Source organism: Puntigrus tetrazona, chromosome 20, assembly GCF_018831695.1.
Source record: "Puntigrus tetrazona isolate hp1 chromosome 20, ASM1883169v1, whole genome shotgun sequence".
Taxonomy (NCBI): domain Eukaryota; kingdom Metazoa; phylum Chordata; class Actinopteri; order Cypriniformes; family Cyprinidae; genus Puntigrus; species Puntigrus tetrazona.
In genome coordinates this window covers 11,618,372-11,631,374 of record NC_056718.1, presented here as the reverse complement: position 1 = coordinate 11,631,374, position 13,003 = coordinate 11,618,372, and the positions used below count along the sequence as shown (strand labels likewise).

The window sequence follows — 13,003 nt, the reverse complement described above, 5'->3', positions numbered from 1 at the left end:
TATTACTCTTGTGCATTCCATACATTTAAGCATATAAATAATATCAGGTCCCTGTAGTTTAAATGCTAAAGTGTAAAAAAGAGAATTACTCGAGAAACTGTCTGTGAACATGTGAGTCTTTTTTAAACGGTCTCCTGATATTTGACAGCTAACGTCAGACTTATGATTTGAGTCGACTCCTTTCCCATAACTGCTGAAGTGATTTGCTCATCAATCAAAAAAAGATCGTCCGAGCGTTTGTCGGAGTCGTTTGCATTTTTCGAATGAACTGCGTGAAAGAGCCGATTCGCTGAAACGAACAGGGGGCGGTCCTTCTCCTTTGAATATCCCAGAATCCCTCGCACCGGTCACACGTGTTCATTGCTCTTCGCTGCAGAGATCACGCGGTCGTGTGCTGGAGGCATCATGAACGGACGCAGCATGGGCGTCGGTAAGGCAGATTGTGCAGCTATTCGTGTGGTTTCTTATTTACCTTAATATATGCTTCGTTTAACACTTACACATAGGTAAAACGTGTAAATGTTTGTGTATTTAGCATGTGAGAGCAGTTAACGGTTAGCTTTATAAGTGCGTTGTAAGATGGGAACAAAACTCCTTAATTAAACAGAAGATGCTCGATAAAAGTGTTGTACTGCTTCCTGCCGAGCCATGACCTTAATTCTAAGAGTATTAACGTTACATGCATCAAGCTGCGACTGAAGGCCACGTGTGGCTCGAACGCACGTGGTGAGTTTGCGGCCTCTCTGTGTCTGCTGATGCTGATTGCATTTTTGTTTTTTTTCCATAGGTCATCCATATAAACCCCCTTGACTAAAGAAACGTTACACTTTCTATGCTGTATTTCCTGTAAAGGTAAGGAAAAGTTTTTTTTTTTTTTATCCTCATTAACAAAAGTGGTTGGAGAAGCTTTCAGCCTCATTACTCTTAATCTTGGAAAATTGGCAAATTGGTCTGTTTTGACTGGCTTTTTTTTTTCTATACGGTTTTCTATTTCTAGTTGTCAACCCCTTAAATTGCACATTCAAGTCCTATTATGTCTTGAATGATCGACAGTTAGGGGAAAATAAAATCTCTTAAAAACCTGAAGTATTGGTTTAAAATTCCTTGCTTCGGAACCTGTTGGGAGAAACAATTGGGAGAAAGATAAATGTCTGCAGCTTTTTTTCTTAATGGTCACTGCAACAAGAGAATGCAGTTATCAGATGTTCTCTGAAGGCCACATGTGTTGTCTGTGCTCTCTGATGCTGATTTAACATCTTTCATAGGTTATCCATCTAAACCCACTGTCTGAAGGAACGTTACAATTTCTGTATTATCTATAAAGGTAAGTGTTAATTTTTTGATACTCTAACAAAAGTGGTTGGAGAAGCTTTCAGCCTCATTGTGGAAAATTGGCAAATTGGTCTGTTTTGACTGGCTTTTTTTTTTTTTTGGTCTAGGCTCACATATTTGACCTCGAGGCATCCGTTCTAAAGAATCAGTTACCTGGTGGGTGACTTGTGACACTATTTCTAGTTTTGTCAACCCCTTAAATTGCACATTCAAGTCCTGTTATGTCTTGAATGATCGACCGTTAGGGGAAAATTAAGTCTCTTAAAAACCTGAAGTATTGGTTTTAAAATTCCTTGCTTCGGAACCTGTTGGGAGAAACAACTTTTGTGATCATTAGCCTTGCTGATTTGAGATACTTGAAGTGGACATTCAATCCCCTCTGCTCAGGCAAAGGACAAAGACAGAAATGTCTGCCGCTTTATTTTTAATGGTCACTGCAACTTAAGAGAATGCAGTTATCAGATGTTCTCTGAAGGCCACATGTGGTGAATGTGCTCTCTCTGATGCTGATTTAACATCTTTTCATAGGTTGTCCATCTAAACCCCCTGACCGAGGAAATGTTACAATTTCTATGTATTACCTATAAAGGTAAGTGTTAATTTTTTTGATATTCTCTAACAAAAGTGGATGGATTAGTCTTGATCTTGCTGAAAGTAGTCTGACTGGTCTTTGTTTGTATGTCTAGGCTAATATTGTTTTGGCCTCGAGGCAATTTTTTTCTTTCTGAAGAATTCTTCAACGGTTACCTGGTAAGTGACTTGATACACCATTTCTAGTTGTCAACCCCTTAAATTGCACATTCAAGTCCCGTTATGTCTTGAATGATCGACTGTTAGGGGAAAATTAAATCTCTTAAAAACCTGAAGTATTGGTTTTAAAATTCCTTGCTTCGGAACCTGTTGGGAGAAACAACTTTTGTGATCATTAGCCTTGCTGATTAAGATGCTTGTTAATAAGTTTGAAACTTGTTTTGCAGAGAATGGGATCTAGTCATTAGGTGAGTAAACTGGCTGAATGAAAGCGTTGGCCAATCTGACCAAGTTCCTCCTATGCTTTGCCCACTGGAGGCTGTTGGTGTTTCTAGTGGCCATATCAGGGGGGTAAAGTAACTAACTTGCTAAGACTTGGGTCAGAGGATATTTCTGTTCCTGGATCTTGTTGCAAGTTACAGGCAAATAAAAAATGCAGGAAGTGTCTAATGTAAAATGTAACTTGGTTTGGAGTTCAAGGTTTTGTTTTTCCCTTCTCTTGGCAGGTTCCATTGGCTTCATTTTGGGGACGTGTATTTGGTCACTGGTTGCTTGTTCCTCAGCAGTGATGCAGTTTGAATAGAGCTAAATCTTATTGCCGTGTTTGAGAATATTTTGAAATGATTGCGTTAACCATGTTTGGTTATGTATTTGTACCAATAAAGATGCTTTTTGTATTTTGTGTGGGTTTTTTTTTTTTCTTTTTAAATGAATCTTGATCCTTACTGTCTTGCCAATGTCTCATTGGTATTTAGCACTGTCCTAAGCCTTGTTTCTCTCAATATACAATTTGAGTTTTAACTGGGAGGTTGGTAAATGTTGAATTACTTACTCTTTGACTTGAGATAATGGAGCTACGAAAAAATTGAGATTCAAATGGTTCAATGTATTTAAAAGAATTACATTTTGTCCTTTTTGTTAGAGGTTGCAGTTTCTTTAACCAAGGTTTTTTTTTAACTATTTTAAACAACTATTTTTTTTTTTTTTTTTTTTTTTTTCTCCAGCTTCTGAGGTTGACAGTCAGAACTGACCCTTATTGGAACTGGAGCCATTGCTAAAATAGACGTAGCATCTGCATTACCAGGACTTCTGCATTACAACACACGATGAGATATTAACATTATCTAACTAACACAAACAACTCTAGAGCTGCATAGCACAACTGCTTGCGTTTACCACACATGGAAAGTTTCTTTGTTAAACAACAGAGCTCTGATCCATGGCCATATAGGTCAGTTTCTTCTGTGCAGTACCCTTGTTTTAAAGCATTCTACTAGCTAGTGCTGAAAATTGGTACGAAACAAAACTACATTTGGTGAGCATTTCAAAATAGTACTGGAAGGTTTAACACAATGTATTATAAATATGAATAGTTTTATTTGTAAGCTTACAATGTAGACTCATGCATGCATTACTTTTACATTTGGAATTTTTTTTTTTTTTGACCTGTAAAATTCCAACCACAGTACAATTTCCAGTAAAAAAGATACTCTGCTGCTTTCAGAAAACAAGAGGTTTGTCATGTTAAATAGCATTATTCATGCTCAATAACTTCTATTACAAAAGCAACATAATGCATTTATGTGCATGCTTTATTCTGTTGACGCAGGTTTTCTAGAGGGTGGTATGACTGACGACACTACAGAAGATGATATTAAGACAGAATGGGCTGATGTCTGCATAACTGAATGACATGCAGGTGAAGTTCAATTTACGGGCACAGAAGTGATTAATGTCTCAATTACACAGACTGATTCTTTAGTTCTGACTGGTTCTTTTACCATTTTTATGTGTTATGAATTTCATTGTGATTGAAGGAACAGACAGGAGGAAGAGGAAAGTACGTAATTATGATAATGGAGATTTTAAAAAGGGAGTGAACAATTCCAACTGTTCTCTGAGGAAACAGGTTTTGCCCAAATGCATGAGCACAACACCCAAACTCTTCAAGATTTAGTATGCCTCTGCACAGGAAGACAACTATTCTACTATTCATTCAAGGAACGATACTAATGTTCTGAATTTTTTTGCCTCAGTAACAGGGCTAGTGATAGGGTAGATGTAGCTAATGTTGAATGTCGCAGAATGTTCCGATGGTCTATTTAAGCGTTTCACGATTGGCTGGTTTTCACTGGTGTGGTGTACTTGTGAATCACTTACAATTGACCCATAAACAATTAAGATGTTTGGAAACACTGTGCCTCAGTACAAGTTGTTTTCAATTGGCTTGATTGAGTAATGGACCGTAATTATGAACCGTTGTGGATTTTGTTCTTCTAAACATTGTGAGTGTAGCTTTGCACTGTAAAGGCAACAAAAACCAACTATGTCATGAAATTTAAATCCAAACAAGAACATTGTGATCTATTTTTGGCTTGTGTCATGGATGGAGGGATTGAAGAGCTGGGCCATGCTCACAGGAATGTGACTGGATCTGAACATGGTGCCAGTCAGCTGTCATTCTGGTACATGTCTGGTTACTCTGATGTGACCCAGATGAGAAATGTGGTACAGGGTTAGATATTACGGGCCACATTCAGGCAGAGCTACATGTTTTTGGCAGAGAGAGCGGTTCCTGAGGTAAGGGGTTTCAGGACTAAACAACTTGGACGTTTTTCAGACGGGAACGACAAGATGTGTTTGGATAACACAGCAATGAAAAACTACTACCCTTCATCGAGGGGTGCCAGAGCAAGTATATTTATATACAGGCTACTTTGTTTTGGATGCCCCAACATGAGATGCTGGTATGCTTGGTCATCCAGTTTCATCAGAAAGATAAATCAGAACGACGTTTTTTTACTGGACCAGCTAGACTGAACTAGCATAAACCAGCTTGTACCAGGCATCACATAAACAAACTCTGTCACTGTCTCTGATACAGAAACATGCTTCCTTCTTTTCCCGCTCGCTGTCCCTTTGTGTTTTCTCACATGAACGATGATCGCTTTCATCTAGTGCAACCCACAGTTTTACATATTCTCTGTCAAACGCACAAGCCCTTTGAAGTCTGCTGGTAAACGGAGAAAAAGCTTTTTGACCTTCTCTAGGTCACTGATGGAACAAAGAGCTGAATTATGTAGGTCCCTTTTACATTTCTCAGGACAAAGCAAAAATTCATCGATGTCAGACACACATTTCACCTCGTCTTGCTCTAGCAGAGGTATAACTGGACAGATGCCATACTGTTCTTTAAATGGTCTTGTTTCACTTTTTCAGACTGGTTTGAACCAGGTTTCTTTGTCACATTTGACAATACAATACTAAGAGTGTAAGCAGTGTAACCCTGTGAGCAGGCTATATAGTCACACTCAGATGATGAAGGCCTGAGAAAATATTATTTTGAACACTTCAGAAGAATACATATCCTCATATTGTGTGATTTACATTTATTTGCATGTAAAAAATGCACAATAATCCCTCACATTGATCTTGGTCTCATCTTAAGATAAGCATGCTAAAGCTAACAGCGACAACAGATTTTCGATTGTAAACATCATCATTTTGAGCTAAACAGTAAAAGTTACTTTGTAATGAAAAAAAAAACTCCATTCTTTAAAAAATCATAAACTAGATGGCAGGCAGTGTATTGCAGATAGGGGCCTTTAATGAATTAACTTTATGTTAAACTTTATAAGTTAAAGTTGTGTAATTTATGATTAATTTCTTCCCCCTTCATTAACTATTGTTTTTATTGAATATATATAATTCTTAATAATTAAATCTGGATAAAAAGAAAATGAACATGGGTTAGTGATTTAATATCAACACAAAATAATATATAACAGCTATGTCATAACTACAGCAGAGATACTATAGAGGACATCCTATCCAATATAATGGTAGATGTTCAAACTATGTATTATATGATAACCTAGAGAAAGACTGGTCTATAGTGTAAGTGCAGTGTATGGATGATGGCAGTAATAGTATGGGCAGTATGTTATTCTGAATCAAGTCAGTGCATGTATACTTAGGCCTATCAGGTATTCATGTGACCAAATCACTTAAAACTAAGGTGAACTGAACTTTAAAAAAACGTTAAAAAGAAAAAGATTTCCAGGACTTTTATGCCTTAAAAGAGCCAAAACTGAGACGTTCAGATTTACTTTCAAGTGTTTGGACTAGAAAGTGAGAGTTGCTGCCAGAACGAAAGGTCCAAAATGCAGGGCATTAGTAAGCTCTGTCAATCATGAGTAATGCTGATAGACTCTGTGTATGTTGAGCATGTGGTTTTGATTTTATGTTCTGTACCTTCTCACAGACGCTGATTGTTCAAAGGAGCAGAATGCAGGCAAAACCACATTTAGTTATAAGAAATTTGGGTCCGACGTGGGACACTGAGCACTCCAGCACTGTAGATAACTCATGAATGCTCTTAGATTTAAACATCCTTTAACTTGCTATTTACATTACCTCATATAAATTGTTCATAGTTTCTCCTTTTGCCAAGTGTTGTGGTAGATTTAGGATTTCATTGAGCATGAGTGGTTGTTCAATCCATCTCACAGCTTGAACATAAAAATGTCTGCCAGCCTTTCAGAAAATTAATTAGTTTATTATGTCATTATGTGTATTTAATCAGACAGCACTTTCCTTCTGTATAGCTTTGGGGGAAATACTGCAGGTAACAGACAAAACCGTACATATTTCTAAAATAATATGCAGTGAATTAACATGCATGTGCATTGTTCAACAGACCAAGTACAAAGTTTGCAAGATGGCCTACAGATGAAGAATCTGACAAACAATGGATATGTTTGTAATGATGCAACAAAATTCACACTCTTCATAGCAATTAGGCAATTATTTTTCAATGCTAATAGACTTTGTGCTTGTTTATTCTGTCTATGCCAACAATTTAAACTCCTTACGGTTCATTAATCTGATCCTTTTTTATGTATACTGTATGAATGAATTTATGTTATTTATGTATTTATGACTGAATAGCCATTTATAGTTTTGTTGTGGAAGTCTAGATCAATGATTGATATTAAATTTGGACCCCCAAATGTAAATCTCATGGGAAATATGAAATAAAATGCTAACACGGGTTGGGCTGTGCTATGACAGCTAATTAGGTTCAGATCATCTTGATGTAGTCGCTAAGGAAATATTCAATGTGTTTACTGAAATGAAGACATAAAAGGTGGTAGAGGCAAAGTAGTTCAAGTATGCAATAACAAATCAAAACATCAAAACCTTGCAAAGGGAGGTGTGAAAAATGAGGAGGGGTGATGCATGTCAAATCCAGCGAAGCTGTGAGGTGTGTGTGTGTTTCAACCAGAAGACAAAGTGTTCCCAAAGATCCATCTGCAATCCATCTGAACGTGCCCTGCTGTGTCTTAATTTATAAACACACAGAATATTTGTGTATGCATGAGTTCATGACCGCTGTGACACCTCTCAAGCATAAAACGAATGGCAGAGAAAGTTAAAGAGAGTGTCCTAGTTCAGGTGTACAGTTTTAGAAACAGTGGTATTCTATTCTGTTCACGCATGGGCCTGTAGATCGACAGAATATATGTGTACATTTTTTGAGTTATTGAGAAACTGTATTACGTATTACATGCTAAAGCAGACATGCTTTTCTGTAACCCGGAAAATGTCACATTGCATAGTTTTAAGAATGTCGTTTCATGTTGTTTTTAAGTGCTTGGATAAATTATGTTCAATAAAAGGAAGAGAAAATAGGATCAAGGATGGAGAGGAGTGTGTGATACCTATGGGGCACCTGCAATGTGACATATTAAGATTCAGTCACCCTGAGAGTCAGAGTTGGCTGCCATAGCAACAGTGTAACAAAGGGCTGAGTGTGTGCAGGGGCACAGGAGTTCACCCTGACCCTTTCACACCGAGAGTGTGTGTGTGTGTGCGTGTGGTGTTTGTGCAGGTGCTAACAGAGGAAGTGGCAAAGGCCAGATCTGAGTTTATGCCATTGCAATTAAAGTGTTAAAAATAAAGCTGATGCACGCTTTCCAGTGCAGTGGATAAAGACATATATTATTTTAGTTTTTTAAGCCTGCATTTTTACTTTTTGTTTCAGTGACCTAGACACAGAAAATATAGAGAGGGTTTTCTACTAATTATGGTGAACATATTGTTTTTTGCATATGGTATGCATTGCACATATTTCCCTGTTGGATTAAAAATCTGTATTGCAGGTGACCAGCAGCGTTGGGGGTAACGCATTACAAGTAACACAAGTTACATAATCACATTACTTTTTTCAAGTAAATAGTAAAGTAATGCATTACTTTTTAATTTACAAGAAAATATTACTTATTTAAAAAAAGACACAAATGTATTTAATCCTATTTTATTAACCAATGTCTTTGCTGCTGACCTTTGATGATTCAGTTCAACCATATTAATAAGCAAAAATTACTTTAAAGAAACTAACAATTGTGCTTCGATGTTTTTTAATTGCTGAAGAGTATTGAACCTTCTTCTGCGTTCTGCTGTACAGACATTAATTAAATTTTCCTTCAGCCTAAAGTTTATTCATTACACTTTTTTTGGTGTGAAAGGATTTGCTATAAATAGAACTTCTCATATTAAAAACAATCAATCAATCCGTGTTCATATTTAAAAAGTAATGCAAAAGTAACATAATGCATTACGTTTCATAAAAAGTAACTTAGTAACGCAATTGGTTGCTTTTTTAGGGAGTAATGCAATATTTATAATGCATTACTTTTAAAAGTAACTTTCCCCAACACTGGTGACCACTAAATGAGCTTGCTAAACAAGCTAAACAAGCTTAAAGGGATAGTTCAAGCAAAAATGAAAATCTTGACATTATCTGTTATCTCTCAAGCCTGAAACGTCTGTGAAACGTGAAAGATATGAGAAAATGAGTTGATTTAAGAAATGAGAATTGAGAAGAGAAATTTCTCAGTGTTTTTCACCCTGCTCTTTCTCCATATAAGACTATTTGACCTGCAAAATTTCCTTCACTGAAAAAAAAAGTTTTAGTAAATTTCAATGGTATATAACATTAAGTAAAATCAGTTGAAATTAGTCACACAATGAGTGAATAAGTTAAAATAGAAATATGCAAATAGTAATTACAAATGCATACTCTTCAGACATTATGTGCCTGAACGTCAGAAATAAACATAAGACATGACTAAATATTTCAGTGAGCTATTAAATGTAACAACAAATAAACATTTTCTGTAAAATTATAATTTATTTCTAGTATAATAATGTGGGATTTTGTAAAATTTTGCTAGTTCGAGATAAATATTTGAAATATCTGAAACCAAAAAAAAAGTAAACTAATAAAAAAGCACATTGATCAGAATGACTAGGTTCACTGTCTTCTCAGCAAGAGACGTTCTCTATGATGAACAGTCTTATTGGTCTCCATCATTGCTTATTCATGCTGTTGCTTACACCTCACAATTTAAATTCAATGATTCATGACTTTCTACTTTACAAATGCAGACTCGTGTCCTACTTTTACCTGTCAAACACAGAACAATTTAATGAACTGTGCCCGCATTAAAGTATTTCAATTGAAATAAATTAAAGACACATTTATTTTTTTCTTGAAAGCCACCTTCGATTGCATTTTGTACGTGGTAGCTGGTGGTCGAGCCGGTCCTGTGCTCCACTTGACTGTTTCTCCTCCCTTCTTGATCAGCACCTAATACATGTGCTTTTCAGAAAACACTTATGACTTTGGCCTCATTTCTGTCTAATTCATCTGCTCTTGTTCTATCTCTCGTCTCATCTCTGGCTGCCCCACTTCCTGTAAGCACACTAGCTAATTGTACTATCATCTTTTGAACTTGAATCATTCAAGCGTTACTGAATGCAGTTGTAAGGTCAAGTGTTGACAGTCTGTCAATCTGTCTGCTTGTCCCACTTTCTGTCTGTTTCTTATTCACCGCACAGGCTGTTGTAACAGGAGGGAACAGTCTATACGGCTTTAGTTCCTGTCTCATGTACAGCTGAATTGATAAACGAGACCAATTTTGAAAGCTATTTTACAAACACACCGCTATTTTAGAAAATGGCAAGCAGCAGCTTTAGCAGCAGTGTCTTGAGCATCCCGGTGATGTACTTTAACTAATTTCCTGTCCTCTCACAGAACCGATGTGGTTTTAGCAGTACAAAATGTTTTAACAGAGACACCTGATTCAGTAACTCAGTGAGACAGTCGCCAAGGCTCTGGTGAACAGGCTCAAGGCTTTTGTGTTGCCCTTTTATTTCCTTCATTTACCTGCTGCTGCATTGTTTGACTTTATATAGGGCGATGTTATAAATAAAATATCATGTTAATCTTTAGTATCTATGGGATAGTACTCAACAAAAATAGTTTCAAATTCTCATTCAGTTCATTGTTCTAAAAAAGCAAGGTGTGCTCTGATTGGCCAGCTGTCCAGTGAATTGTGATTGGCCGAATACCTCAAGTGTGTGACAGAAATTTTACGCCACTTACCAAAATGTGATGCCGTGTCCTGGCACTATGACACAAAAACCAGTGAATGTGAATCAGCTCTTTACATCAAAGTATGACAAATAACTAAAAATAGTGATAAAGCAACAAAAATTTTTAAATGAAGTCAGCCAACAGCTAAACAATAATCCCGCATCCAATGCATGCTGGGAATTCACAAAGCCTTGACATTTCAACAATATGATATTCTTTGTTCAGACAACTATGTTTCACTAGTTGGGACAACATTTGGAGTAACTTTGTTGGTCTGACAAGGGTTTTTATGTAGTTTAAAGTTTCATTTGAGACTCAAAAGGTTTTGTAAGTAGTTAGCAGTTTTTACATTGAATTCAATAGAATGAATCAGCCAAAGCTTGACCCCTTGGCCAGAGGAAAAACTGTTTGGTTAGATGCCAGTTAAATTTTTCTATTACAGGAAAACCCCAGAGGGACACCAAAACACCTCACGTGTGCCCGTAATCCTTTCAGTCTGCAAGAACCGGAGACCACTAGTCATTGACTACGCAATCAGCCTATTATTTTAGCAAAGATGTGGCAAATCAAAATCCTAGTGGCCAGCAGTGCTAAAATTATTAATGCATAACCGTTCACAATTGCATTTTCAGTTTAACACTGGACCCATAAAAACCCTTTGAAATGACTCCCTTGAAACGCTGTGCAGTCGTAGATATGATGATAAAAATGATGCCGTGGCCATCAGATGAAGTCAAGTGACGTTACTGCAGGGTTCCTGCGCACGGAGGTGTGTTTGTAAGGGTTTCACGCACGGCGCAGTCTGACACGACACTGTTATTCAGCTACACACGGCGCGCTTCCGATGACACACACGTGCAAACACCCATTCAGAGTGACCTTGGCAAACCAGCCAGACATACACACATTTCAGGCATCTTATCGACGTCAATGCCACCTTCATGCTGAAAAGAAGAAGAAGAGGGCTTGTGAATGCCAGTTGGTTGTATTTGAATGATACAAAACGCCTAAAGCGTGTTTTCCAACTAGTTTTGCTTCATTTGACATTAAATGGCAACTTCAAGCAGTATCAAAAACTGCTTATTGTATAAAATGAAATGACTTTGTGTCACCTGCCGAACTGGATTCTGCACAAAAAAGAAGTACATATTCTTCAAATACTGAGCTGTATGGACAGATCGTGCTGTGACTGTTTTCATGCATGAGTCTTGTCTGTATGAGTCTTAGTATGAACACTGTGTGCGAGAAAGAGAGTTTACATTTCACTAACATTTTTTTTTGTCTGTCTAGTCCACATGTGTAGAAGCCGTTAAGTGTACGACGGTCTTAGACGTACAGTAAATGATATCGTCTGGTCTTAACGCTTACATAATCTTGAGTCATCCATGACGTCTACTGGGTCGTCTCCATTAGCAGACTCTACACAAGCTCCTCAACGTCTACAATAAAGAGTGCAGCTGAAGACGTAGGGTTTTATCCATTCAGTATCTAATACTATTTTATACAAATCAGTTTAATCTGCACGCAAAACAAATAGAACGATCCAACTACTAACGGCTTAACACTATTAGTGTTGTGTCTGAAGAACTGCATTGGAGAGATTTAGACAAGATTCTTTGACTTCAGTGTATTATAAATCCAACAAACAGCAAGAATTGCGTGCTTGAAGAAAGAAAATGCTTCTTGGAAAAGCAAATTTGCACAAAATAACTTGACTGCAGAATTCTTCTGAGCACTAAAATCATTTACCAGGCAGTATAGTGTTTTTATACCCCGCTGTTAAAGAAACGGTCTCTAACGTGCACCAAGGATCATTTACATGATCGAAAATGCACTAAAACAGTAATATTGTGAAGATATCTAATCAGTGTGGAATACAGTTGTGCAGCTTAATAATTCATGATACGTTTTTTGCTTAATAGAATAAAATATATACCTTTTGTGACATAACAAAGCGTCACTTCTGATTAATTTAATGCGCCCTGACTGAACAATCGTAGGCTATACATTTCTTTAAAAGAAATGTATGTTTGAATGGTTTTGTATTGTATACATACATAATTCCTCAGCTGCTCGGGCTCACATGGTGCTTCCCACCATGACTTGCTCAGACCATCTGCATCTCTGAACCTTTACCACCCACTGCATGGCCCCTCTTTTTCTTTTCCTGGCATAATGAAGGAAACTTTTTTTTGTTCCCCATTCTACCCAATGGCACTTTTCTTACATTATGTTTCCTTATTTAAAAAAAAATCTTCTCTGAGGTGTGTCACCACATCCCGCTGTGTCTGCCTGCAGTCCTTGCCACCCACATAGAAACTGCACCGTTATAGAGAAAGAATTAGACACAATTCTCCTTAGAAGGCTCGACAAGTGCAAACGATCTGAGCAGAGACAGAGATGTGGAAGAACACACTTGGTGGGGTTTAATTTGCCTCAGTAGGTGAGGGGAAAACAAAAAGAAGCACGGGGAGCAGC

The 13,003-nt window shown here is 37.2% G+C and overlaps 1 long non-coding RNA gene and 3 other non-coding genes across 9 annotated transcripts; all 4 read left to right on the top strand.

Annotated features, from left to right (window-relative positions):
* Positions 1-280: 280 nt before the first annotated feature.
* Positions 281-7,782, top strand: LOC122324332. 6 transcript variants are annotated; one of them, XR_006247149.1, is made up of 9 exons: positions 281-430; positions 788-852; positions 1,266-1,324; positions 1,440-1,488; positions 1,861-1,921; positions 2,019-2,082; positions 3,087-3,596; positions 3,692-3,781; positions 6,782-7,782. It is a non-coding gene; the product is annotated as an uncharacterized LOC122324332 (long non-coding RNA). The 6 variants fall into 6 exon arrangements; XR_006247148.1 differs by having other exon boundaries at positions 3,087-3,781; XR_006247147.1 differs by having other exon boundaries at positions 282-430; positions 3,692-7,782.
* LOC122325627 lies at positions 1,014-1,134 on the top strand. The gene has a single exon (XR_006247366.1). It is a non-coding gene; the product is annotated as a small nucleolar RNA SNORA26 (small nucleolar RNA).
* Positions 1,534-1,655, top strand: LOC122325626. Its single transcript, XR_006247365.1, has one exon. It is a non-coding gene; the product is annotated as a small nucleolar RNA SNORA26 (small nucleolar RNA).
* Positions 2,126-2,247, top strand: LOC122325628. The gene has a single exon (XR_006247367.1). It is a non-coding gene; the product is annotated as a small nucleolar RNA SNORA26 (small nucleolar RNA).
* Positions 7,783-13,003: the final 5,221 nt, after the last annotated feature.